This window comes from Pongo abelii, chromosome 2 (genome assembly GCF_028885655.2).
Source record: "Pongo abelii isolate AG06213 chromosome 2, NHGRI_mPonAbe1-v2.0_pri, whole genome shotgun sequence".
In the NCBI taxonomy this organism is placed as follows: Eukaryota; Metazoa; Chordata; class Mammalia; order Primates; family Hominidae; genus Pongo; species Pongo abelii.
In genome coordinates this window covers 107271567-107299197 of record NC_085928.1, presented here as the reverse complement: position 1 = coordinate 107299197, position 27631 = coordinate 107271567, and the positions used below count along the sequence as shown (strand labels likewise).

The 27631-nt window shown below is 44.3% G+C and overlaps 1 long non-coding RNA gene across 4 annotated transcripts; it reads left to right on the top strand.

Moving 5' to 3' along the window:
• Positions 1–3: 3 nt before the first annotated feature.
• Positions 4–24940, top strand: LOC129058269 (uncharacterized). Of its 4 annotated transcripts, none has more exons than XR_008523329.2 (5): positions 4–594; positions 5141–5368; positions 9988–10210; positions 11657–11813; positions 16692–24940. It is a non-coding gene; the product is annotated as an uncharacterized LOC129058269 (long non-coding RNA). The 4 variants fall into 4 exon arrangements; XR_008523331.2 differs by having other exon boundaries at positions 11657–16898; positions 17673–24940; XR_010139352.1 differs by lacking the exon at positions 9988–10210.
• Positions 24941–27631: the final 2691 nt, after the last annotated feature.

Genomic DNA, 27631 nt, shown 5'->3' with positions numbered 1-27631 from the left:
GGGGAGGAGGCCGCAGGTCCGACCGCGGCGGCGGCGGCGGCAGAGGCGGCCCGCGTCGCTACCTCGCTCGTCGCTCCCTCCCTCCCTCGGACGCCCGCCAGCCGCTCTCTCCCTCTCACCCTCACACCGGGAGCGACGCACACCCCACCCGCCTCTCAGCTTCGCAGGCCCGGCCCCTTAAAGAGACACACACGGGCCCCCGATCTGCCGCCAGTCGGCGTGCCTGCAGCTGCTGGCTTGACCCCAGGCCGGGACGGGCGGAGCGGAACACTGCCCGGCGGGCCCAGGCCGACCGTGCCTGTGGCTCTCCGGAACAATAAACCCCCGGCCTCAGTGATGTGGGCCAGACCGGACCTGCAGAGGCGGCACCGCGACCCCTCCCTCAACCCGCCTAGCGGCCGGGGGCAGCGTGACCCGGCCCGCTACCGTGTCACAGCTGGCGACTGACAAACAGCAGGCGACGTCGGGAGAACTCCCCGAGACACCCGAGACATCAGCCTTCTCGCTCCGCGGCCCTGCAGGACCTGCCCGCCGGGGAGCCCCGGAGTCCGCGGCAGCGCCGAGGGCCCCTCCCCCAGGCCTCTGGGCTCTGAGGTAAGGCGGCCGCGGCTGCTCCCGGGCCCCTCGTCCCACTCGCCCCTCTCTTTTTTATTTTTCCTCGCCCTCTCGCTCCCTTGCCTCTTCATCTCGACCCCTTAGCAAGCATGGAAGCCCAGCGAGGCGGGGGATTGCTCGGAGGCCGAGCTCCCGGCAGCCTCCTCCGCCCTCCTTCCCGCTGTGCCCTCGGGACTCCTACCTCCACCTCGGCGCGGCGTTCTGCCCCCACCCGAAGTCTCCAAGGCGGCAGCTCCGGTCTCCTGTGTGGTTCTTGGGGCCTTAGAGGCAATGTCATGAAAAAAAGGGTATTAATCACTTTCCTACAGAAATGATAAGATGAGATTAAGTAGAATAACTTGAAAGAGCTACGAGTTGTTATTTTTGGAAGAGATAGGAACGCGTAAATCCAATAGCTAAACTTTCTAGACGCTGAAGAGTTTTTGGCGATAGATCATTTTGACATTGGGGGTTCATAGGGTTAGCGTTTATTGTGTTGTTGTTGCTGTTGTTTTTCCACTAGAATTTTGAATCGGATTTTACCAGCAATTGGTAACGGAAAGGAAAGGATGTGTCTTCCAATTGAGAAACAGTGGTTAAAAACTGAAATGTGGGCCGGGCGCGGTGGTTCACGCCTGTAATCTCAGCACTTTAGGAGGCCGAGGCGGGCGGAGTACCTGAGGTCAAGAGTTCGAGACCAGACTGGCCAACATGGCGAAACCCCATCTCTACTAAAAATACAAAACTTAGCCGGGTGTGGTGGCGCACGCCTGTAATTTCAGCTACTCGGGAGGCTGAGGCAGGAGAATCGCTTGAACCCAGGAGGCGGAGGTTGCAGTGAGCCGAGATTGTGCCACTACACTCCAGCCTGGCGACAGAGCAAGACTCCATGTCAAAAAAATTTTAAAAAAATGAAAATAAAAAATAAATTAGCTGGGCGTGGTGGTGCGCCTGTAATCCCAGCTACTCGGGAGGCTGAGGCAGGAGAATTGCTTGAACCCAGGACGCGGAGGTTGTAGTCAGCCAAGATCGCGCCATTGCACTCCAGCCTGGGCGATATAGTGAGACTCTGTCTCAAAAAAATAAAACAACAACAACAAAAAACTGAAATATGTTATGAGAGAATAAACATCCTTCAGTGGTTAACTTTTTAAGATAGCCTTTATGTATGTAGGCTACAGTGTCTATTAGTGTTTTATAATCATTATTTTTCACTTAGGGATTATTTTGGCTTTTTTTTTTTTTTTTTTTTCCTGGTACTTTCAGGGTTAGCATGGAGGTCCAGGGTCCATCTGACTCCCTAGGTTCGAATCTCCCAAGGCCATTTTTTTACACACCGTGATTATTACTAATTTCCCTGTGGTTTTTCTCATTATAAAATGAGAATATTGCTGCCGACAGGTCTTCTCATTATTGTGAGGATTAAATGAGCTATTTGTTAAAGCCTTAAACTTTCAGTAAACGTCAGCATTCTTCAGCCATGATAGTGCAGAGTTTAAGAGCTAGCTCTACCTGGCATTGTGTACCAGGCACTTTCTAGCCCTGTGACATTGGGATGCTTGCTTCTCATGCTTCCCGTGCCTCACCTGTAAATGGGGTATTAGCCACTGTGCAGAGAATGTTGTGAACATGCTTGCACAGTGCCTCTCATTGAGTAAGTGCCCAGTAAGTGTTATCTTTTGGGCTTTGAAAGAATAGATTGAGGCCCTGTGCCTTAGATGCCACATAGGCAATTGGGAGTCACTTGACCTTGGACAGGCAGGAAAGGGCAATTTTAGGTGGAGGTGGTTGAAACAATGTAAGTGTGAGGTGGTAAGGACCTAAGCTAAGGTGAATGAGAAAAAAGCAGTCAGGTGCAGGTTTCCTATTTCCTTAATAAGAAAGTAAGCAATTCTCCTGCAGGAGGTACAGCTGGGCACTGGAATGCCTGTTCTCATGATAGCATTGGTTTGGTCAGAACCCAGTGCAGTAAGCTTGTCAAGCCATGGGAATCAGTGAGAATTCTAAGCCCCAAACAGAAACAAATGAACTGGGTTTTTACAGGCAGTGCCTTCATCTATAATTGCACTCAGAGTTCTTTGGACTCATATTTTTAAGTCAAAGAGAATGCATGCTTGGAGCACATATTTGGGCCTGGCCTCCTGATCAAACCTGTGGAATAATTCGGTTTTTAGTGTTATTAAATACTGACCATCCCCTACTTTCTGCACATGTTTAAAGGAAAAATGTCTAAAAAGCCCTAGCATGAAATATATGAGGCATTCACTCCCAGAGTGCTAAAATCTTAAAAGCCTTTATAATTTCAGCTGGGCATGGTGGCTTACACCTGTAATCCCATCACTTTGGGAGGCCGAGGCAGGCGGATCACCTGAGGCCGGGAGTTCAAGACCAGCCTAACCAACATGGAGAAACCCCGTCTCTACTAAAAATACAAAAATTAGCCCGGCGTGGTGGCACATGTCTAATACCAGCTGCTAGAGAGGCTGAGGCAGGAGAATCACTTGAACCTGGGAGGCAGAGGTTGCAGTGAGCCGAGATCGTGCCATTCCACACCAGCCTGGGCAACAAGAGCGAAACTCATCTCAAAAAAAAAATATTTATACTTTCTCCTACTGTTACTGTCTCCTGTGGGTCAAGACCAACCCCATCCCAGGAGATCCCAGGGTTGCCAGTAGTGACCCTGAAACAAAATCATCTCTTGCCTTAGGGAAGACAGAAGGCCAAAGGTCAATCACTCTCCACAGGTAGGCTCCAGGTACCTGGTAAGGGGTAGTAGAAAGAAGAAATGTAGACCGGGTGCGGTGGCTGACGCCTGTAATCCCAGTACTTTGAGAGGCCAAGGCAGGCGAATCACCTGAAGTCAGGAGTTCAAGACCAGTCTGACCAACATGGAGAAACCCCGTCTCTACTAAAAATACAAAATTAGCTGGATGTGGTGGCACATGCCTGTAATCCCAGCTACTCTGGAGGATGAGGCAGAAGAATCGCTTGAACTCTGGGAGGCGGAGGTTGCGATGAGCTGAGATCGCGCCACTGTACTCCAGCCTAGGCAACAACAGCAAAACTCTGTCTCAAAAAAAAAAAAAAAGAAATGTGGATCGGGCACAGTGGCTCATGCCTATAATCCCAGCACTTTGGGAGGCCGAGGCAGGCAGATCACTTGAGGTCAGGAGTTCAAGACCAGCCTGGCCAATACGGTGAAACCCCATCTCTACTAAAAATACAAAAATTAGCTAGGCATGGTGGCACACGCCTATAATCCCAGCTACTCGGGAGGCTGAGGCAGGAGAATTGCTTGAGCCGGAGAGGTGGAGGTTGCAGTGAACAGAGATCGCATCACTGCACTCCAGCCTGGGCAACAAGAGTGAGACTCAGTCTCAAACAAAAAAAATGAATAAAATAAATAAATATGTATTTTCTCCTCTGTAGCATAGAAACATTTACTATCAACATCTTAGCATTTTGGGGAGCGGGAAATGAGATAATGTCTGACAAAGTACCTAATGCCTGTAAACTAACAGCCATACAACAAAAAATTGGCTACCTTATAAATTTAGGTAGATATATGAGGCTCAATACAGTTGAAGATTTAGATTTACTCAGTATACAGAATAAAGGCAGCATAATTTAGAATAAATTACTCATTCACATAAGTTTTGTTATATTGTTATAATTGTTTTATTAACTACTGTTAATCTCTTAGTGTGTCTAATTTATAAATTAAACATCATAAGTATGTATGTATAGGAAAAAACAAAGTATATTTAGGGTTCCAGGCATCCACCAGGGGTCTTGGGACCTATCCCTTGTAGATAAGGTGGGGACTACTGTAATTACAACTTTTTTTTTTTTTTGAGATGGAGTCTCGCTCTGTCACCCAGGCTGGAGTGCAGTGGCGCAATCTCAGCTCACTGCAAGCTCCGCCTCCCGGGTTCATGCCATTCTCCTGCCTCATCCTCCCAAGTAGCTGGGACCACAGGCACCCGCCACCGTGCCCGTCTAATTTTTTGTATATTTAGTAGAGACAAGGTTTCACCTTGTTAGCCAGGATGGTCTCGATCTCCTGACCTTGTGATCCACCCACCTCGGCCTCCCAAAGTGCTGGGATTACAGGCATGAGCCACCGCACCCAGCCTAATTACAACTTATTTTTATTCCTATTCGTTCTGCACATCCCAACACAAGGCAAGAAGAATCTAGAAAACAATGCACAACCTACATTGAGCTCCACCTCCTATAATTCCTATTAGATGTTATTTGTATCAAGTCAGCACCCTCCTACATAGTATTATTATACTCTGTAGTTGTTTTTCCTATACAGATAATCTTTCTGTTACATATTTCTTTGTTAACAGATTTTAATTACATAATATATCTATCTTACCAACTTTATGTTTGTTGTAGGCAGAAGCAATCTGTCTTTCCTATTTTATAGTGTTTGAGGCTGTAGGTAGCAAGTGTTGAATGAATACTTTGTTACTTCTGAAAAGCTTACTTTTTGATTAATACTTTTCCTTTTTACCAATTCCTTTTTCTTTTTTTTCAGGCTCATCCATGGAATACCAATTCTTTTTCTTAATGTTCACGTTGGATTTTTCTGTTAAAAATAGATTGTTGGAGTTGGCTAACAAGTTGATGACTTCCAGTCAAGCACTCTCTTCTGTAAAGTCTCTTTTGTAAACTCCTACAAGCAGCTATTTCACTGGATTTGAAAAGACTGATTAAAAAGAACCACACACTGTAACTCTCAAGTATATCGGCATATTGTTATTAGGTAATTTTTTTTTTCAATATGTGTTAACCTTGTCTTCCCTACAATTTTCTTTTTTTTTTTTTTTTTTTTTTTTGAGATGGAATCTGTCTGTCGCCCAGGCTGGAGTGCAGTGGCACAATCTCAGCTCACTGCAACCTCTGCTGCCTGGGTTCAAGTGATTCTCCTGCATCAGCCTCCTGAGTAGCTGGGATTACAGATGCGCGCCACCATACCCAGCTAATTTTTTGTATCTTTAGTAGTGACGGGGTTTCACCATCTCGGCCAGGCTGGTCTTGAACTCCTGACCTTGTGATCCACCCGCCTCAGCCTCCCAAAGTGCTGGGATTACAGGCATGAGCCATAGCGCCCAGCCTCCCTACAATTTTCAGACATTCAGAGAGGTGATTATGGTGTATCTTTTATTCTGTTTTGCTTTGGATCTTGGCGTTCTTCTAGAGAACTCATCTGCTCAGGGGCTTCTCAGTGCATCTTCCCTCCCAAACTTGTCTTACCCAGCAGAGAATGAATGTACTCAAGATTACCAGTTTTGCAGACGAATAAACCAATGATTCCAGAGGTTATGGTACATATCTAGAGTCACATGACTAAGAAATGGTAAAACCAGGATTTCAGCCAGGTTATCTGATTCAAGACATTTTCAGACAAAAAAAATCTGGAGTTTGCCACCAACAAGAAATGATCCTAGCCTCAGCATCTCAGCCCACACTGGGAGCGTCAGGTGCTGAAAAAATTTTTTTTTAATTTTACATAGTAAATAATTTTATAAAAAAGAAATGATCCCTTACACAAGAAGGAATGATAAAAATATTGGTAAATATGTGGTTAAAACTAAAAACTTTTTACCATACAAAGTAATAATAAGTAATTTGTGTGGTTAATAAAGTAAAGCAAGATGGAACTGATACTCTGGACAACAAAATCATATATTTAGAAGCAGGATGAGTGGAGTGATAGTTGGAGTTGAAGTTTTCCAAGGTCCTGGTATTGTTTGGGAAGTGGGTAAAAATATTGATTAACCTTTACTCTTTTAAGTGTATAAGATAAAATATGTAGGGTAACTGCTTTTCCAAATTAACAGAAGAAAATAGAATAAAGAAAAATACAAAAAAAAGGTCAAGCATGGTGGCTCACGCCTGTAATCCCAGCACTTTGAGATGCTGAGGCAGAAGGATTGCTTGAGACCAGGAGTTTAAGACCAGCCTGGGCAACATAGCCAGACTCCCTCCCAGCTCTACAAAAAACAAAAAAGATTAGCCAGCTGTGGTGGTGCATACCTATAGTCCCAGCTACTTGGGAGGCTGAGGCAGGAGGAATACATTTCAGTTTTAAAGAGTGCAAAATGGACAAGAAAATAAAACTTAGGCCAGGTATGGTGGCTCACGCCTGTATAATCCCAGCACTTTGGGAGGCTCAGGCAGGTGAATTGCTTTCACTCAGGGGTTCGAGACCACCCTGGACAACATGATGAAACCCCATCTCTACCTAAAATACAAAAAAAACTGGCTGGGTGCGGTGGCTCACACCTGTAATCCTAGCACTTTGGGAGGTTGAGATGGGCAGATCACTTGAGGTCAAGAGTTCGAGACCAGCCTGGCCAACATGGCAAAACCCCATCTCTACTAAAAATACAAAAATTACCCGGGCATGGTGGCATGTACCTGTAATCCCAGCTACTTAGGAGGTTGAGGCAGGAGAGTCACTTGAACTCGGGAGGCGGAGGTTGCAGTGAGCCGAGATCACGCCACTGCACTCCAGCCAGAGCAAGACTCTGTCTCAAAAAAATTAGCCAGACATCATGGCACATGCCTGTGATCCCAGCTAGTCAGGAGGCTGAAGTGGGAGGATCTCTTGAGCCCAGGAGTTCAAAGTTACAGTGAGCAATGATCTTGCCACTGTATACCAGCCTAGATCACAAAGCAAGACTGTCTCTTAAAAAAAAAAAAAAGGCCAGGCACGGTGGCTCACACCTATAATCCTAGCACTTTGGGAGGCTGAGGTGGGCAGATCACTTGAAGTCAGGAGTTCGAGATCAGCCTGGCCAGCATGGTGAAATCCCTTCTCTACTAAAAATACAAAAATTAGCTAGGCATGGTTGCATGCACCTGTAGTCCCAGCTATTTGGGAGGCTGAAGCATGAGAATCGCTTGAACCTGGGAGGCAGAGGTTGCAGTCAGCTGAGATTATGTCACTGCACTCCAGCCTGGGCAACAGAGCAAGATCCTGTCTCAACAAAAAACAATGTCACCTCTTTATGTGGCTTCTAGAAAATTTAAAATCACATTTGTGACTTCCATTTTATTTCTCTTGTACAGCACTGATCTAGGATATATATAGAACTAATGTAAGTGAATAAGAAAAAGACAACCCAGCTTTTTAAATTGGCAAATATCTCAGAAGAGGAAAAATTAATGTCCAGGAAACATTTGAAAAGCTGTTTCAGGGAAATCAGGCTGCTGCTCAGAGTGTTAATTGATACAATCATTTTGAAAACAAGTTGATTGGCATTACCTAGTAGAGTTGCATATGGGCATATCTTAAAACCCAACAATTGTTCTTAGATATACAAATTAAAACTCTTGCAAATATACACCAAAAGACATGTGTAGGAATGTCCATAGCAGTATTGGCAAATGGGCAAATGTCTATCAACTATAGTATATATAATGAACTACTATTAAACAGCTTAAAAGACAGGGTCTGCATTTGTTGCTGAGGCAGGAGTATCACCTCAAACAGGTGGGCTCAAGCGATCTTCCCACCTCAGTCACCCAAGTAGCTGGGACCACAGGTGTACTCCACCATGCCTGGATTTTTTTTCCCCTGTCTTATGGTGCTGATGTATAATTGTTTTTTAGTTTTTTTAGAAACAGGGTCTCGCTATGTTGCCCAGGTTGGTCTTGAACTCCTGGCCTCAAGTGATCTTCCCACACTGGCATCCCAAAGCATTGGGATTACAAGCATGTGCCACCAAGCCTGGCCATAACTAAAATTTTCAGCTATGCCTACCAAAATGGTAAAGTCTTGGGGACATAATAATGAACAGGAAATAAAAGGCATAGAATGTTTTTCCATTTATGTAAAGTTTTAAGAGTCAAAATTAAACAACAGATGGTGTTGAGAATTAAATATGGTAAAACTATAACCAACAGAAAGGTAAAGAAAAATTTTAGGATAGTTTTGGTTTGGTTTGGTTTTCCTTTCTAAACAGGAAAAGGGATTATATAGGGGACACCCAGGAGGCCTCAGAGCACAGGTAAATTTGTATTTCTTAAACTAGTTAATAAGTGGACAGATATTTGTTTTGTTATTTTGTCTACCCTAGATGTAATGAATGTTATTTATATCTATTTATTATTCCATAACAACTATGTGTGTGTGTCCTTTGACCCAGCAAATTCTATTTCTAAAATTTTGGTTCATGGAAATAAAAGCACTCGTACATAGACTAAATGTACAAATTAATGGTATAATTTGTGGTGGGAGAAATGAAGTGAATGCTCATAAATAAGGGAATGGGTGAATATATTTTGGAACATCCATACAGAGGAGTATTATACTGTCATTAAAAAGAATTGAGTTTGCCAGACATGGTGGCTCACAACTGTAATCTCAGAATTTTGGGAGGCCGATGTAGGAGGATCACTTGAGCTCAGGAGTTGGACACCAGCCTGAGCAACATAACAGGACTTCATCTCTACTAAAAATAAAAAATTAGCTGGGTATGGGATCATACGCCTGTAGTCCCAGCTACTCAAGAGGCTGAGGTGGGCAGATTGCTTGAGCCCAGGAGATGGAGGCTGCAGTGAGGCAAGATCGCGCCACTGCACTCCAGTCTGGACAACAGAGCAAGACCACGTCTCAAAAAAATAAATAAATACATAATAAGTATATGCATATGTATTTAGATATCTATTAAGAAATTAGGCTGGGCCCAGTGGCTCATGCCCATAATCCCACCACTTTGGGAGGCCAAGGCAGGCGAATCATCTGAGGTCAGGAGTTTGAGACCAGCCTGGCCAATATGCCGAAACCCTGTCTCTACTAAAAATACAAAAATTAGCTGGGTGTGGCACACGCCGGTAATCCCAGCCAGTCGGGAGACTGAGGAAGAAGAATCACTGGAACCCAGGAGGCAGAAGTTGAGTGAGCCAAGATCACACCACTGCACTCCAGCCTGGGCAACAGAGTAAGACTCCGTTTAAAAAAAAAAAAAACCCCTCACACTATATTCCAAGTCCTGAAATAAGAAACAAATTTGCAAATTAAGAAATTATTGATTAACTTATTGATTATTGCTCAGAAAACATACCTTATTTTTACTCTGAAATTCATTTTATTTATAATACTTAAAAACAATTTAGCTAAAGTAGTGTTTATAGGATGTTACTTCTGACATGTTTCACACAACAGTTTTCAATGCTGAAAATTCATTTGATAATTTTAATCACAATTTATGATTGATTGATGGATTAATCAGTAATTTAGATGCCATAAGAATCATTGAAAGGAATAATCTGACTATTGCTCATTGTACAATCTTGATCATTAGTTATAAGCCAAGAATCTGATATCCCACTCTTGAATTACATTTTTCAATGTGTGTATTTGGTCAACAACAGGTCGCAGTGACCTGAGATCATGCCACTCCACTCCAGCCTGGGTGACAGAGCAAGACTCCGTTTCAAAAAAAAAAAAACTGAAAATACCAAATATTGACAAGGATTTGGAGCAAGTGGAACCCTCATACATTGCTGACAGAAATGCAAAATTATACAGCCAATTTGGAAAAATAACTGGGTGTGGTGGTGTGCACCTATTTTTCCAACAACTTGGGAGACTAAGGTAGGAGGATCCCTTGAGCCCAGGAGTTTGAGATTACAGTGAGCTGATGGCACCACGGCTTTCCAGCCTGGGTGACAAAATAAAACTCTCAAAAAAAAAGAAAAAAAAATGATGCTATAAGAAAAAAACTATATACCAATGTCCTTCATTAACATAGATACAAAATGCTTAATCACAATTTTAGCAAATTGAATCCAACTCTCTCCCCCACCCCCACATCTATCTATATGTTTGTTTGTTTGTTTGTTTTGAGACGGAGTTTCGCTCCCGTTGCCCAGGCTGGACTGCAATGGCATGATCTCGGCTCACTGCAACCTCCACCTGCTGGGTTCAAGTGATTCTCCTGCCTCAGCCTCCCGAGTAGCAGGGATTACAGGCATGCCCCACCATGCCTGGCTAATTTTATATTTTTAGTGGAAACGGGGTTTCACCATGTTGGACAGGCTGGTCTCAAACTTCTGACTTCAAGTGATACGCCCGCCTCATCCTCCCAAAGTGTTGGGATTACAGGTGTGAGCCACTGCATCCGGCCTTGTTTTTTTGTTGTTTTTTTTTGAGACAGCGTCTTGGTCTGTCACCCAGGCCGGAGCGAGTCTCATGGCTCACTGTAACCTCCACCTCCTGGGCTCAAGGAATCCCACCTCAGCCTCCTGAGTAGCTGGGACTATAGGCACAAGCCACCACGTCTAGCTAGTTTTTGTTTTGTTTTGTTTGATTTGGTTGGTTGTTTTTTTCTTTTGTTTTTGTTTTTGTAGAGATGGTGTTTTGCCATGTTGCCCAGGCTGGTATCAAACTCCTAGGCTCAAGTGATCCACCCACTTCAGCTTCCCAAAAGGCTAGGATTGTAATCACATCTGTAGGCATGAGCCACCACGCCTGATAAATCTAACAATATATTAAACGTAAAATACCAGGCCAGGTGCGGTAGCTCACACCTGTAATCCCAGCAGTTTGGGAGGCCAAGGTGGGTGGATCACCTGAGGTCAGGAGTTCAAGACCAGCCTGACCAACATGGTGAAACCCCGTCTCTACTAAAAATACAAAAATTAGCTGGGCGTGGTGCCACACGCCTGTGGTCCCAGCTACTTGGGAGGCTGAGGTGGGAGAAGGGACTAGCCTTGTCTCAGATGAGTCTTTGGACTTCTGAGTTAATGCTGGAATAAGTTAAGACTCTGAGGGACTATTGGGAACACATAATTGTATTTTGCAATGTGAGAGGGACATGAGATTTAGTGGGGCCAGGGGTGGAATGATATGATTTGGGTCTGTGTCCCCACTAAATCTCATGTCGAATCCCCAGTGTTAGAAGTGGGGCCTGGTGGGAGGTGATTAGATTATGGGGATGGTTTCTCATGAATTGCTTAGCACCATGCCCCCTTGTGAGTTCTCACAACATCTGGTTGTTTAAAAGTGTATAGCACCTCCCCACCCTCTCTCTTGGTCTAGCTCCTGCCATATAAAATGCTGGCTCCTGCTTTGCCTTTCACCATAAGTAAAAGCCTCCTGAGACCTTCTCAGAAGCAGATGCTGCCATCCTTCCTGAACAGCCTGCAGAACCATGAGCAAAATAAGCCTCTTTTGTCTATAAATTACCCAGTCTCAGGTATTTATTTATAGCAATGTAAGAAAGAACTAATACAAGTGGTTTCACTTCTTATAGCCTAAACTTACCTAGCATCCCTTTGAAATTGCAACTGCTTTCTATTGCTTATAATTCAGACTTGTCTTTTCATTTGTGACCAATTCCTGTTATTTCAAAACCAAAGAGTACATGAGGGTGAATTATATTACCCTGAAGAGATGAGACAATGACTCTGTCAGAACCATTCAGCTGGTCTAGGTGACTAGAGACTGTGCAGAGATGTCAGGACTGTTGCCCAGGACACAAAGCAGACTTATAGGGCATTCCTCACTAAAAGAACATTTTAGGGACACTTACTTATCCAGAAAGGCATAAATAAGGAACTGGTAACCCTGATAACTTGAGAACCCTACTACTACCTGGTGATTAGAGGCAGTCTGAGACACATAAGAGAGTGACTCAGGCCAGGAGTGGTGGTTCACACCTGTAATCCCAGCACTTTGGGAGGCCAAGATGGGCGGATTGCTTGAGGTCAGGAGTTTGAGACCAGCCTGGCCAGCATGGCGAAACCCCCCTCTACTAAAAATACCGAAGTTAGCCAGGTGTAGTGGCACATGCCTGTGATCCCAGCTACTTAAGATTATGCCACTGCACTCCAGCCAGAGTGACACAGCGACACTCTCAAAAAAAAAAAAATATTTTGGGACCTGGACAGGTGACCATGGTGAGACCTTTGAAGACATATGTATGTCCATAGCATGCATATGTCTTTGAACTGTGTATCTTGAAGTAATGTTATGTTAAATTATATAATAGATAATCATAAAATGTCTGAGTCATTTCTAAGTAAGTTAAAATGCTGAGATATCAATCAACTTAATCTTTTAGTTTTTTGTTGTTGACTTTAGACATCTAGAAATACAAAGCATAATCAATTTAAGAATAAAAAATACGGCCTGGGTACAGTGGCTCATGCCTATAATCCCAGCACTTTGGGAGGCCGATGCGGGCAGATCGCTTGAGTCCAGGAGACCAGCTCGGCAACATGGAGAAACCCTGTCTCTACAAAAAATATAAAAAATTAGCCAGGTGTAATGGCAGGTGGGTGTGGTAGTATGCACCTATAGCCCCAGCTACTAGGGAAGCTGAGGTTAGATGATCACTTGAGCCTGGGAGGTGTAGGTTGCAGTGAGCCAAGATTGTGTCACTGCCCTCCAGCCTGGGCAACAGAGTGAGACCCTGTCTCAAAAAACAAAAACTATGCAAATAAGGACAATTATTAACAAAACAATCTGAAATCAGTATCTGAAAAGTGTTGCTGGCCAGGTGTGGTGGCTCACGTCTGTAATCCCAACATTTTGGGAGGCCGAGGTGAGTGGATCACTTGACACCAGGAGTTCAAGACCAGCCTGGCCAACATGGTGAAACCCTGTCTCTACTCAAAATACAAAAATTAGCCAGGTGTGGTGGTGCATGCCTGTAATCCCAGCTACTTCTTGGGAGGCTAAGGCAGGATAATTGCTTGAACCCGGGAGGCAGAGGCTGCAGTGAGCCGAGACTGTACCATTGCACTCCAGCCTGGGTGACACAGCGAGACCCTGTCTCAAAAAAAAAAAAAGTGTTTCTAAAGGTAACCAGGCCAGGCATAGTGGCTTGCCTAGGCCTACCAGCTGCAGGGCAGGTTATAGCTAGTGGCCCAAGCTCTGGGATAAAATATTAATATTAATGATACTTAGTCTTTTAAGCTTAAGCTTATATACTTTGTTGTCTTTATGGTTTAACAAAGCTAAATATATTTCAATCTGTTAATAAAAATGGAGGAAATATCTTTCTAAAAAATTATGAAGTAATTTTCATCTACAAATATTGATAAAAAACGTTCAAAATTACTTTCTAGGTTTTTCACTAGAAATTAGGTTACTAAAAGTTAAAATTATAGTAAATATATATAATTAAAACTACTAGGCTGGGCCTGGTGACTCGTGCCTGTAATCTCAGCACTTTGGGAGGCCGAGGCAGGTGGATCACCTGAGGTCAGGAGTTCGAGACCAGCCTGGCCAACATGGTGAAACCCCATCTCTACTAAAATACAAAAATTAGCTGGGAGTGGTGGCAGGTGCCTGTAATCCCATAATCCCAGTTACTTGGGAGGCTAATGCAGGAGAATCGCTTGAACCTAGTAGGTGGAGGCTGCAGTGAGCAGAGATTGCGCCACTGCACTCCAGCCTGGGAGAGCAAGACTCTGTCTCAAAAACAAACAAAAAAAATTTCTAGATATAAGAGAAACAATTCTGTGTACACAGCATTTAAAAACCAAATGTGTCTTTGGTAAAGAAGATTATAAAGAAGGCATGAGAATGTAGTTTTTCTTAAAGGAAAAGTACTTTTGTCTAGAGATTCTTAAAGATTATTTTAAGTTGAAAGGATAAGAAAGAATGATAGATAAAACTAAATGGAGGCCAGGTGCAGTGGCTCATACCTGTAATCCCAGCACTTCGGGAGGCTGAGGCAGGCAGATCACCTGAGGTCAGGAGTTCAAGACCAGCCTGACCAACATGGAGAAACCCCATCTCTGCTAAAAATACAAAATTAGCCAGGCGTGGTGGTGCATGCCTGTAATCCCAGCTACTCAGGAGGCTGAGGCAGAAGAATCGTTTGAACCTGGGAGGCGGAGGTTGCGGTGAGCCCAGATCGTGCCATTGCACTCCAGCCTGGGCAACAACAGCAAAACTCCATCTCAGAAAAAAAATTTAAAAAAACTGAATGGATATAGAAAGTTGAGGAAAGAAAGAGATTGGAAAAAAATGTAAGAAATTATAAAAGTCTTCTAGAAAGCTTATTTTGTGTTGTCAAAGCTGATTGAAATTGGATGGATTGGCTGGGCACGGTGGCTCACACCTGTAATCCCAGCACCTTAGGGAGCCGAGGCGGGCGGATCACAAGGTCAGTTCGAGATCAGCCTGGCCTGCATGGTGAAACCCCATCTATACTAAAAATACAAAAATTAGCTGAGCATGGTGGCGGGCACCTGTAATCCCAGCTACTCGGGAAGCTGAGGCAGGAGAATCACTTGAAACTGGAAGGCAGGGGTTGCAGTGAGCTGAGATGGCGCCACTGCACTCCAGCCTGGGTGAAAGAGCAAAACTCCATCAATCAATCAATCAATAAGATGGATCAGCATTTCCATTGTACATACCACCCTTAGTCTTCCAGAGTGGTGGAAAACACAAATCGGATAATAAAAGAATCAATTGGCAAAGCTTATCCAAACTTTTAACTTTCCCTGGCGTAAGGCTCTTCCATTTGCTTGACTTACATTCTACCTGGTTTGGAAAACATCAGGTTTCTTTCTCCCTTTGAAATAGTAATGGGAAGGTCCATGTGCCTAGATGAAGGAGCCTATGAACCAGCTCTCCTTAAAGGTGATATTCTTTGTTTTTGCTAAGGGCTTGTAAGCTTCTTACTAAAATTAAGGATTAATTAAGGATTTTTCTTTTTTTTTTTCCAGACGGAGTGTCGCTCTGTCACCCAGGCTGGAATGTAGTAGTGCGATCTTGGCTCACTGCAACCTGCACCTCCCAGGTTCAAGCGATTCACCTGCCTCAGCCTCCTGAATAACTGGGATTACAGGCGCACACCACCACACCCAGCTAATTTTTTGTACTTTTAGTAGAGACAGAGTTTCACTATTGGCCAGGCTGGTCTCAAACTCCTGACCTCAAGTAATCCACCTGCCTCGGTCTCCCAAAATGCTGGGATTACAGGTGCGAGCCACACACCCAGCCTAAGGATTATTTTAACAGTGAGCTCCCAGAATATAAGACCATCAAAGATCACAGTCTCCAACCTGGAGATTTTTTAAATAGAAAAACATCAAATAGGGGACTCTTTCCAACATGTTAGAAGGAACCATATCAGGCAGCCCTGCCTCAGTGGGCATCTTCAACAGCAGAGATCTTCAATACCTTATTTTTCAGAGTAGTACAAGGAATAGATGAAATATTTATTTGGTTACATTTATTTGTTTAAAAAATTTTTTTTTAGAGATAGAGTCTGGCTCTGTTGCCCAGGCCGTAATGCAGTGTCATGATTATAGCTCACTGTAGCCTTAAATTCCTGAGCTAGAGTGATCCTCCTGCCTCAGCCCCATGAGTAACTGGGACTACAGGTGGATGCCACTTCACCTGGCTAATTTTTTATTTTATTTTTATTTATTTATTTTTTTGAGACAGAGTCTTGCTCTGTCGCTCAGGCTGGAATGCAGTGGTGCGATCTTGGCTCACTGCAAACTCCGCCTTCTGGGTTCACGCCATTCTCCGGCCTCAGCCTCCCGAGTAGCTGGGACTATAGACGACTGCCACCAGGCCCAGCTAATTTTGTTTTTGTATTTTTAGTAGAGATGGGATTTTACCGTGTTAGCCAGAATGATCTCGATTTCCTGACCTTGTGATCCGCCCGCCTCGCCCTCCCAAAATTCTGGGATTACAGGCGTGAGCCACTGAGTCTGGCCTATTTTTATTTTATAGAGATAGGATCTTTCTATGTCGCCCAGGCTATTCTCAAAACTCCTGACCTCAAGTGATCCTCCTGCGTTGGCCTCCCAAAGTTCTGGAATTATAGGCATAAGCCACCGCACATGGCCTGGTACCTTTAGAAATAAGAACACTTTTCAGACCTGGATTTCAAGTTGTTTTGTCAATAATTGTCCTTATTTGCATCATATTTTTTATTCTTAAGCTGATTATGCTTTGTACTTTTAGATATCTAAGGTCAACAACAGAAAATGAATTATGATAGCTAGATGCTTAGAAAGAATCCAATATTCTTCAGCTTCCTTGTAAGTGGATGGCCTGACCAAGATCCCATTGCTCTGTCTCTTTTTTTTGTCAATCAATTCAGCATTGAGACATCACTAAGTTCATAAGCCACAATACCTCTCCTCTCTTCCTCTGACATGGAACAAGGTTACCTGGGAATGAGCCTTCCCAGCTACATGGGAGAAACATACATCTAAAATGTTGAACATCAATGCTTTCAGAAGAGAAAGATTTCAATCAAAAGAGAGAAATGAGAAAAAAAAAATCAGAGCAGTCTGAGCTACATGAGGTATGCAAAACTTATCAGGCACAAAGAGACATGAGTGGTCGGGCGCCATGGCTCACACCTGGAATCCTAGCACTTTGGAATGCTGAGGTGGGCAGATCACTTGAGCTCAGGAGTTAAAGACCAGCCTGGGCAACATGGCAAAACTCCATCTCTACAAAAAACACGCAAAAAAATTAGCCAGGCATGGTGGCACGCACCTGTAGTCCCAGCTACTTAGGAGGCTGAGGTAGGAGGATTGCTTGAGCTGGGGAGGCAAAGGTTGCAGTAGCCAACATCGCACCACTGCACTCCAGCCTGGGCAACAGAGACAGATCCTGTCTCAAAAAAAAAAAAAAGACATGAATATGGGACTTCAGCCACACACCCCTGCACTCATGCCTGGGGACAATGGTTTAAAGGCATTTTGTTTTTTTGTTTTTTTTTGAGACAGAGTCTTGCTCTGCCGCCAGGCTGGAGTGCAGTGGCGTGATCTTGGCTCACTGCAATCTCCACCTCCCAGGTTCAAGCAATTTTCCTGCCTCAGCCTCCTCAGCAGCTGGGCCTCCAGGTACGCACCACCACACCCAGCTAATTATTTGTATTTTAGTAGAGACGGGGTTTCACCATGTTGGCCAGGATGGTCTCAATCTCCTGACCTCGTGATCTTCCCACCTAAGCCTCCCAAAGTGCTGGAATTACAGATGTGAGCCACCATGCCTGGCCTGTTATTTCTTTTCTTCCCTGTAGTTTCCTGACTGCCTCACCCATTATCTTTTTTTATTTTTCTTTTAACAGGGTCTCACTCTGTCACCTAGGCTGGAGTGCAGTTGTGCAATCACAGCTCACTGCAGCCTTGACCTCCTGGACTCAAGCAATCCTCCTGCCTCAGCCTCCTGAGTAGCTGAGACTACAGGCACGTGCTACTACACCTGGCTAATTTTCCTTTTGTTTTTCTGAGACGGAGTCTCACTCTGTCGCCCAGGCTGGAGTGCAGTGACACCATCTCAGCTCACTGCAGCCTCCGCCTCCTGGGTTCAAGCAATTCTCCTGCCTCAGCCTCCTGAGTAGCTGGGACCACAGGTGCATGCCACCACGCCTGGCTAATTTTTGTATTTTTAGTAGAGACAGGGTTTCACCATGTTGGACTGGCTGGTCTCAAACTCCTGACCTCAGGTGCTGGAGTTACAGGTGTGAGCCACCGTGCCCGGCCCTAATTTTTGTATTTTTTGTAGAGATGGGGTATCCCCATGTTGCCCAGGCTAGTCTCAACTCCTGGGCTCAAGTGATCCACCTGCCTCAGCCTCCCAAAGTGCTGAAAATACAGGTGTGAGCCACTACGCCCAGCCTAAGCCATTATCTTCCTGTTCCTGGAATTTGTGATATGAAGAACAATGTACAGCCAATCAATAGCTTATATTACCTTAACAAAAATTCTTTTTTAATTTTTTTTGAGACAAGAGTCTCATCCTGTTGCCCAGGTTGGAGTACAGTGGTGCGTTCTTGGCTCACTGCAACCTCCGCCTCCCGGGTTCAAGCAATTCTTCTGCCTCAGCCTCCTGAGTAGCTGGGATTACAGGCACATGCTACCATGCCCCGGTAATTTTTGTATTTTTGGTAGAGATGGGGTTTCACCATGTTGGCCAGGCTGGTCTCAAACTCCTGACCTCAGGTGATCCGTCCACCTTGGCCTCCCAAAGTGCTGAGATTACAGAGGTGAGCCACCATGACCGGCCCTAACATAAATTCTTGATAAGCAACTTAGAAATTGCCTCTTCTATATTCTTTTAAAAACCCACTTATAACTGCTGTTAATCAGAGCATATATTCAGGGCAACTTGAATCTATGCTCCTGGGTCGTAGTCCATTAACTTGGCCCAAACAGACTCTGTACTTATGTTAATTTTTCCTCAGTTTTTTTCCTTTTGGTTAACAGAAGAAAACAAGGAAACAACAGCAAAAGTCTAGAGGGGAGGGTGGTGGGTGGGAGAGAGTGTGAATAGAGATCAGGACATGGACTTGCTACAATATATTATTATTATTATTATTATTATTATTTTCCAAGACAGAGTCTTGCGCTGTCACCCAGGCTTAGTGCAGTGGCATGATCTCGGCTCACTGCAACCTCCACCTCCCAGGTTTAAGCAATTCTCCTGCCTCAGCCTCCTTTGTCCAAAAAAAAAAAGATTTCTTTCTATTTTTCTTTTTTTTGATCAAGTCATAATCATGGAACAGGGTATGAAGAAGACCAAGCTGGGCTGGAACTTGGTTCCCTGACTCACATCAGCTACAACTCCCACCTCTGTCTGGCTAATTTTTGTATTTTTAGTAGAGATGGGGTTTCACCATGTTGGCCAGGCTGGTCTCAAACTCCTGACCTCGTGATCTGCCCGCCTCGGCCTCCCAAAGTGCTGGGATTAGAGGCGTGAGCCACCATGCCCGGCCTTACAATATATTATTTAAAATGTCCACTTTGTAACACGAAGTTACAAGATAGCAAAAAACATGAAAGTGTGATCCATACACAGGAAAAAACAAAAAAACGGGTAATAGAAACTGCCTTTGAAGAGCCCAGATGTTGACTTTAGTAGACAAATACTTTTTTTTGTTTGTTTGTTTTTGAGACGGAGTCTCACTCTGTTGCCTAGGCTGGAGTGCAAAGGCGCAGTCTCAGCTCACTGCCAACCTCCGCCTCCTGGGTTCAAGCAATTCTTCTGCCTCAGCCTCCTGAGTAGCTGGGATTACAGGTGCACACCACCACGTCCGGCTAATTCTGGTATTTTTAGTAGAGACAGGGGTTTCACCATGTTGGTCAGGCTGTTCTTGAACCCCTGACCTTGAGATCCGCCCACCTCAGCCTCCCAAAGTGCTGGGATTACAGGCGTGAGCCACCGCACCGGGCCTTTTTTTTTTTTTTTTTTTTTTTTTGAGAGCGTCTTGCACTGTTTCCTGGGCTGCAGTGCAGTGGCACAATCTCGGCTCACTGCAACCTCCACCTCCTGTGTTGAAATGAATCTCATGCCTCAGCCCCCCAGGTAGCTGGGATTACAGGTGTGTGCCATCACACCCAGCTAATTTTTGTATTTTTAGCAGAAATGGGGTTTCACCATATTGGCCAAGCTGCTCTTGAACTCCTGGCCTCAAGTGATCCACCCACCTCAGCCTCCCAAAGTGCAGGGATTATAGGCGTGAGCCCCCACACCTGGCCTAGCAGACAAATACTTCCAAGCAGCTATTATAAATATGTTCACACAACTCTTAGTTGGTTCAGGCTGCTATGACAAATTACCATAGACTGGGTGGCTTAAACAACAGAAATTTATTCCTCATAGCTACAGAGGCTAGGAAGTCTGAGATTTTGGTGCCAGCATGTTCATGTTCTGGTGAGGGCCCTCTTCTGATTGCAGACTACTGTGTTCTCACTGTATCTCATATGGCAGAAACAGATGTTCTCTGGGATCCCTTTCTTATTTTATTATTATTATTTTTTTGAGATGGACTCTCGCTCTGTCACCCAGGCTGGAGTGCAGTGGCACGATCTTGGCTGACTGCAAACTCCGCCTCCCGGGTTCAAGCAATCCTCCTGCCTCAGCCTCCCAAGTAGCTGGGATTACAGGTGCACACCACCACGCCTGGCTAATTTTTGTATTTTTGGTAGAGAGGGGGTTTCACCATGTTGGTCAGGCTGGTCTTGAACTCCTGACCTCAGGTGATCCGCTCGCCTCAGCCTCCCAAAGTGCTGGGATTACAGGCATAAGCCACTGAGCCCAGCCCCCTTTCTTTTTTTTTTCATGCCATTCTCCTGCCTCAGCCTCCCGAGTAGTTGGGACTACAGGCGCCTGCCACCTTGCCTGGCTAATTTTTTCTATTTTTTAGTAGAGACAGGGTTTCACTGTGCTAGCCAGGATGGTCTTGATCTCCTGACCTTGTAATCCGCCCACCTCAGCCTCCCAAAGTGCTGGGATTACAGGCATGAGCCACCATGCCCGGCCTCTTTTTTTTTTTTAATAATGGAGATAGGGTCTTACTATGTTGCCCAGGCTGGTCTTGAACTGCAGCCTCCAGCAGTCCTCCCACTTCACTGGCACTTACACCTAGAATCCTGGCACTCAACCTCCCAAAGTGCCAGGATTCTAGGTGTAAGCTGCTGCACCTGACTTGGGGTTCCTTTTTACTTTTTATTTATTTTCTAACTTAAAAAAATGTATTTCCATAGTTTATTGGGAAACACGTGGTATTTGATTACATGAGTAAGTTTTTTAGTGGTGATTTGTGAGATTTTGGTGCACCCATCACCCAGACTGTATACACTGCACCCAATTTGTAGTCTTTTATAAGGGTTCCTTTTTAAAGGAAGGGTACTAATCCCATTCACAAGGGCTCCACCCTCATGACCCAAATACCTCCCAAAGGCCCCACTTCCTAATACTATCACTTTGGGGATTAGGATGTCAACATATGAATTTTGAGGGGACACAAACAGTCCATTGCAATGGGTAAAAGATTTGAACAGTAACTTCACCAAAGATGTGCTGATGGCAAATAAAAAGATACTCAACATCATTAGTCATAGAGGAAATGCAAATTTAAATCAGAACAAATACCACTACACACCTATTACAGTAGCTGAAGTTAAAAAGAGTGAGCATATTGAGTGTTTATGACAATGTCTGGTGCTTTCTTCTTGATGGTAGAAAGTGCAAGATGCAATAATTTGTTTTTTATTTTGGAGGAAATGTCCCAGATTACTGGGACCCTAAAAATTTTACTGGGCTGGGCCCAGTGACTCACACCTGTAATCCCAGCACTTTGGGAGGCCAAGGCTGGTGAATCACGAGGTCAGGAGTTTGAGACCAGCCTGACCAACATGGTGAAACCCCATCTCTACTAAAAATACAAAAATTAGCCAGGTGTGGTGGTGCACGCCTGTAATCCCAGCTACTCAGGAGGCTGAGGCAGTAGAATCGCTTGAACCCAGGAGGTGGAGGTTGCAGTGAGCTGAGATCATGCCACTGCACTCCAGCCTGGGTGACAGAGCGAGACTCCATCTTAAAAAAAAAAAAAAAAAAATGTACTGATGTAGTGGACCTCTGAATTGCCACAGGGTTTATCTCCCACTCATTGTAACATATGAGTCTTCCAAAGGACTATATCATACTAGCCACTTATTGCTTATTTGATCAGTTTAGTACAATGCCATCAATATAGCGGACCTATAGTATTCTGAATATAGTATTCTGAAGGATAGCCAGATTATTTATATTTCTTCAGTTTATAGATTGACAGAGGCAGGAGAGGTAAGATAACTTTGGGCAACACTGAAATGTATACTGTTGTCCATTCCAAGTGAATGTGAACTGTTTCTGATTCTCATATCTGGCAGGGGCAGGAAAACAATGCACTCACCAGAATAATCGCCATAATATCATCTTCCTGAGGCTGTGATAATCTGCCTAGGCCAGTATACCACATCTGGCACAGCAGCTGCATTTGGACTACTACTTGACTCAGTTTGCAGTAGTCCAAATGTCTTTCTCCAGGATCCATCTGATGTTTTTTGGGGGTCATATTGATTAAATGGGGATATAAGGAGTACACTATCCCTGATGTCTTTAAGATAGTTGTATATTTTGGCTGGGCGTGGTGGCTCATGCCTGTAATTCCAGCACTTTAGGAGGCCAAGGAAGGTGCACAACTTGAGGCCAGGAGTTGGAGCCCAGCCTGGCCAACATTGCAAAACCCCATCTGTACTAAAAATACAAAAAAAATTAGCTGGACATGTTGGTGCATGCCTGTAATCCCAGCTACTCAAGAGGCTGAGGCAGGAGAATCGTTTGAACTTGGGAGGTAGAGGTTTCAGTGAGCCAAGATGGCACCATTACACTGGAGCCTGGGCAACAGGGTGAGACTCTGTCTCAAAATAAAATAAAATAAAATAAAAATTGTCTTTTTAACCATCTGTGCAAGTTCCCTTGGCTACCATGCTGACTTTGCCAGTCATTATGATTATATCCACCTGGCTTTTAATGGTTAAGCTATCTGATATTTATGGGGGGTGTGCACAATTATTGTTATTCACATTGCTATTAGAGAGCCCAGATTAATAGCTTCTTCTAACTTCAACCCTGACCTACAGAGGAAAGCCACTGTTTGACTTAGTGATGCTTGGTGTCCCCTCACCAATTCATTCCTTACAGTTTTAGTAAATGGTGTCTCCTTCAAGCCCTCCCATGGACTATTAGGGTATGGATTCCTCTTAGGAAAAGAACCTTTTCTGAATTCACAGATAAAATATATCTGTTTGAAATGGAGAATTTTCTAGTTACAACTTCTGAAGTCAAGTCCATCAAAATACAGAATATATATTGCTAATATTTTGTATATTCCCTGTGCTGTAAATACCTGGATCTATTATGCCAAATTTTAGCTAATACAAGATTATTAGTGTCAAACAGCAAATATAAAATTATTAGTGCTTGAGATACAAAAATGGTATATTATTTTAACTAGAAATTGTCTAATATTCACAAACTCCATCTTTTAACCCCATTGTAACATGCACAGCTTCTGTAAATTTAGTTCATACTGTTATATTTAACTCTACCCTATGAATGTAATTCAGCATAGCCAATTCCCCCACATGTGTATAGACATTCTTACATCTTTTCATCCCTCTGACACTGTCTCATTTCTGCCGCTTCAGATAGCACTCACAACCATATCTCTCTCAGAAAGAAGACTCATATACGCTACAAGGAGGTATTATACAATCACTTCCTATGCTTTTTTTGTTTGTTTTTTTGAGATGGAGTCTTGCCCTATCACCCAGGCTGTAGTGTAGTGGCATGATCCCAGCTCACTACAACCTCCGCCTCCTGGGTTCAAGCAATTCTCCTGCCTCAACCTCCTGAGTAGCTGAGATTACAGGCACCCACCACCACACCCAGCTAATTTTTGTATTTTTAATAGAGACGGGTTTTTACCATGTAGGCCAGGCTGGTCTTGAACTCCTGACCTTGTGATCCACCCTCGTGATCACCGGGGCTTTTTTTTTTTTTTTTTTTTCTTCTGAGATGGAGTCTGTTTGTCGCCCAGGCAGGAGTGGAGTGGTGCGATCTCAGCTCACTGCAACCTCAACCTCTTGGGTTCAAGTGATTCTTTTGCCTCAGCCTCCCAAGTAGCTGGGACTACAGGCATGTGCCACCACACCCGGCTAATTTTTTTGAATTTTTAGTAGAGGCGGGGTTTCACCATATTGGCAGGGCTAGTCTCAAACTCCTGACCTCGTGATCCACCCGCCTTACCTCCCAAAGTGCTGGGATTACAGGCGTGAGCCACTGCTCCCGGCCCACCTCGGGCTTTAAAAAAAAAAAAAAAAATTGATGGTTTCTATCTAGAGAATTGGTGTTCAGATCTTACTGCAAAAGGCTAATTTTTACTGACTTATACATATGTTATAATTTTCTACTGTTTCATTTAACCCAACAACATTTCATCCCCACCATGAGAAACCTAAACAAGTTGAAATAAACCCCAAGCTTGGAGTAGTAAATTAGATTAGTAAAGTAGATTAAATTAGTAAAGTAGATTTCTGCTTCTCCCTATCAACATCCTTTATTTTTATTTTTTGGTTCCCAGTAATAGCACCTGGCAATAGAACTTTTTTGAAAAAAATGTTCCTTTGATAGCAATGTACTGAATGCTTTTTACATGCTAAACACTATGGGTAGAAATAGAGCATACAGGCCAGGCACTGTGGCTCATGCCTGTAATCCTAGCACTTTAGGAGGCCGAGGTGGGTAGATCACGAGGTCAGGAGTTCAAGACCGGCCTGGCAAACATGGTGAAACCCTGTCTCTACTAAAAATACAAAAATTAGCTGGGCGTGGTGGCACGCGCCTGTAATTCCAGCTACTCAGGAGGCTGAGGCAGGAGAATTGCTTGAGTCTGGGAGGCGGAGGTTGCATTGAGCAGAGATCACACCACTGCCCTCCAGCCTGGGTGACAGAGTGAGACTCTGTCTCAAAAAAAAAAGGGAAAAAATAAATAGAGGATACAGAGATAAATGAGATAATTCGTGCCTTTGGGAAGCTCCCAAACTAACTGGAGAAACACTTCTAAACAGATAAGGAGGGCTGGGCAGGGTGGCTCATGCCTGAAGTCCCAGCACTTTGGGAGGCTGAGGGGGGAAGATTACTTGAGCCCAGGAGTTTGAAACCAGCCTGGGTGACACAGCAAAACACCAATGCACTCCAGCCTGGGCAACGGAGCCAGATCCTATCTATAAAAAAATAAAATAAGGCCGGGCATGGTGGCTCACACCTATAATCCCAGCACTTTGGGAGGCCAATGCGGGCGGATCACAAGGTCAGGAGTTCAAGACCAGCCTGACCAAGATGGTGAAACCACATTTCTACTAAAAATACAAAAAGCCAGGCATGGTGGCAGGCACCTATAATCCCCGCTACTCGGGAGGCTGAGGCAGGAGAATCGCTTGAACCCAGGAGGCGGAGGTTGCAGTGAGCTGAGACTGTGCCACTGCACTCCAGCCTGGGCAACAGAGTGAGACTCCATCTCAAAAATAAATAAATAAATAAATAAATAAATAAATAAATAAAATGAACAAATAAGGAGCACTACTGTATTCAAAATGCTGTAAAGTACTGTAAAGATGGCAACAGAGTTCTAAAGGAAAAGGAAGTACCTCTCTGCCTGGGAGAGTTGAGAAAGGTGGTGATATATAAGCTGAGCACTAAATGATGAACAGTTATTTGACAAAAAAGGAGGCAGAAATTTTTTAAAAAATTTTTAAAGAAGGAGGCAGGAAAGGGCCTTTTCAGGTAGTGAACATTATTAGCTCCATTGGTGAGTTTGTTAGTAACTTTGGGGACCATACTAGAAGACAAAAGGGGTGTTCCTTCCTGTACTACAGAGAACCCAAGCAGTAGCCAAGCAGCTCTATGCGCTAGGTTATAAGCATCTGAATATATACATATATATATATATATATATTTTTTTTTTTTTTTTGAGAAGTAGTTTTGTTCCCGTTGCCCAGGCTGGAATACAATGGCGCATTGTAACCTCCACCTCCCAGGTTCAAGCAATTCTCCTGCCTCAGCTTCCCGAGTAGCTGGGATTACAGGCATGCGCCACCACGCTCGGCTAATTTTTTGTATTTTTAGTAGAGATGGGGTTTCTCCATGTTGGTCAGGCTGGTCTCAAACTCCTGACCTCAAGTGATCCGCCCGCCTTGGCCTCCCAAAGTACTGGGATTACAGGCGTGAGCCACCGTGCCCGGCAAGCATCTGAATATCTTAACATGGACTTATAATAACAGAACAGCAGTTAACCAAAGCAGAGTCTAAGATGAAAGACTGCCTGAAATCATTCCTAAACACATGGTCATGTGAGAATGCCTCACTTACCTGCCATGTCTGTGAGTACAAACCTGGAGTTTGTTTTTTGGGATTTTTTTTTTGGGGGGGGATGGAATCTCGCTCTGTCACCCAGGCTGGAGTTCAGTGGCACAATCTCGACTCACTGCAACCTCCAGCTCCCGGGTTCAAGCAATTCTCCTGCCTCAGCCTCCCGAATAGCTGGGATTACAGGCGCCTGCCACCACGCCCTGCTAAGTTTTGTATTTTTAGTAGAGACAGGGTTTTGCCATGTTGGCCAGGCTAGTCTCGAACTGCTGACTTCAAGTGATCTCCTGCCTCGGCCTCCCAAAGTGCTGGGATTACAGGCATGAGCCACCACGCCTGGCCTGAGGTTTGTATTATGGTGTAATATCACAGTGGTCCTTGGGAAAGAGCTTCTCTCTCCCTTGGAATACATTTTCTTTTCTTTCTTTCTTTCTTTTTTTTTTTTTTTTTGAGATGGAGTCTCACTCTGTCGCCTAGGCTGGAGTCCAATGGTGCGATCTCAGCTCACTGCAACCTCCATCTCCAGGACTCAAGCCATTCTTCTGCCTCAGCCTCCCAGGTAGCTGGGACTACAGGCATGCGCCACCACACCTGGCTAATTTTTGTATTTTTAGTAGAGACAGGGTTTCACCATGTTGGCCAGGCTGGTCTCAAACTCCTGACCTCAAGTGATCCGCCCACCTTGGCCTCTCAAAGTGCTGGGATTACAGGTGTGAGCCACCACGCCCAGCCTGGAATACATTTTCCCAGGTTCTTAAAATTTAGTCCTTTACAAATCCATGAAGAATGAGGAGGAATCCAATGACAATTTAGAGTTGGGCTCCTTGGTGGAGTGAGGACTGCTTTTTTTCACAAAGTACCCTTCACCTTGGTTAGTTTGGGTCATCACAGTTGAACCCTGTCAAGGTATAATTTTCAAAAAGTTGAAAACATGACTCATACAAATATAGTATGAACATGTGTCAAATATTTATTAACTTATTATAAGGGAACCAATAAGATGGTAAGTAAAGCTGGTTCAAAGAGCATGTTGAAGAACTAAGTATTCACAGATATTTAAGAAGGAATGGCCGGATGTGATGGCTCACACCTGTAATCCTAGGACTTTGGGAGGCTGAGGCGGGAGAATCACTTGAGTTCAGTTTGAGACTAGCCTGGGTAACATGGCAAAACCTCATCTCTACAAAAAATACAAAAAATTATCTGGGCATGGTGGTGGGTGACTGTAGTCCCAGCTACTCAGGAGTCTGAGGTGGGAGGATTGCTTAAGCCCAGGAGGTAAAGGCCGCAGGGAGCCAAGATGGCACCACTGCACTTCAGCCTAGGCAACAGAGC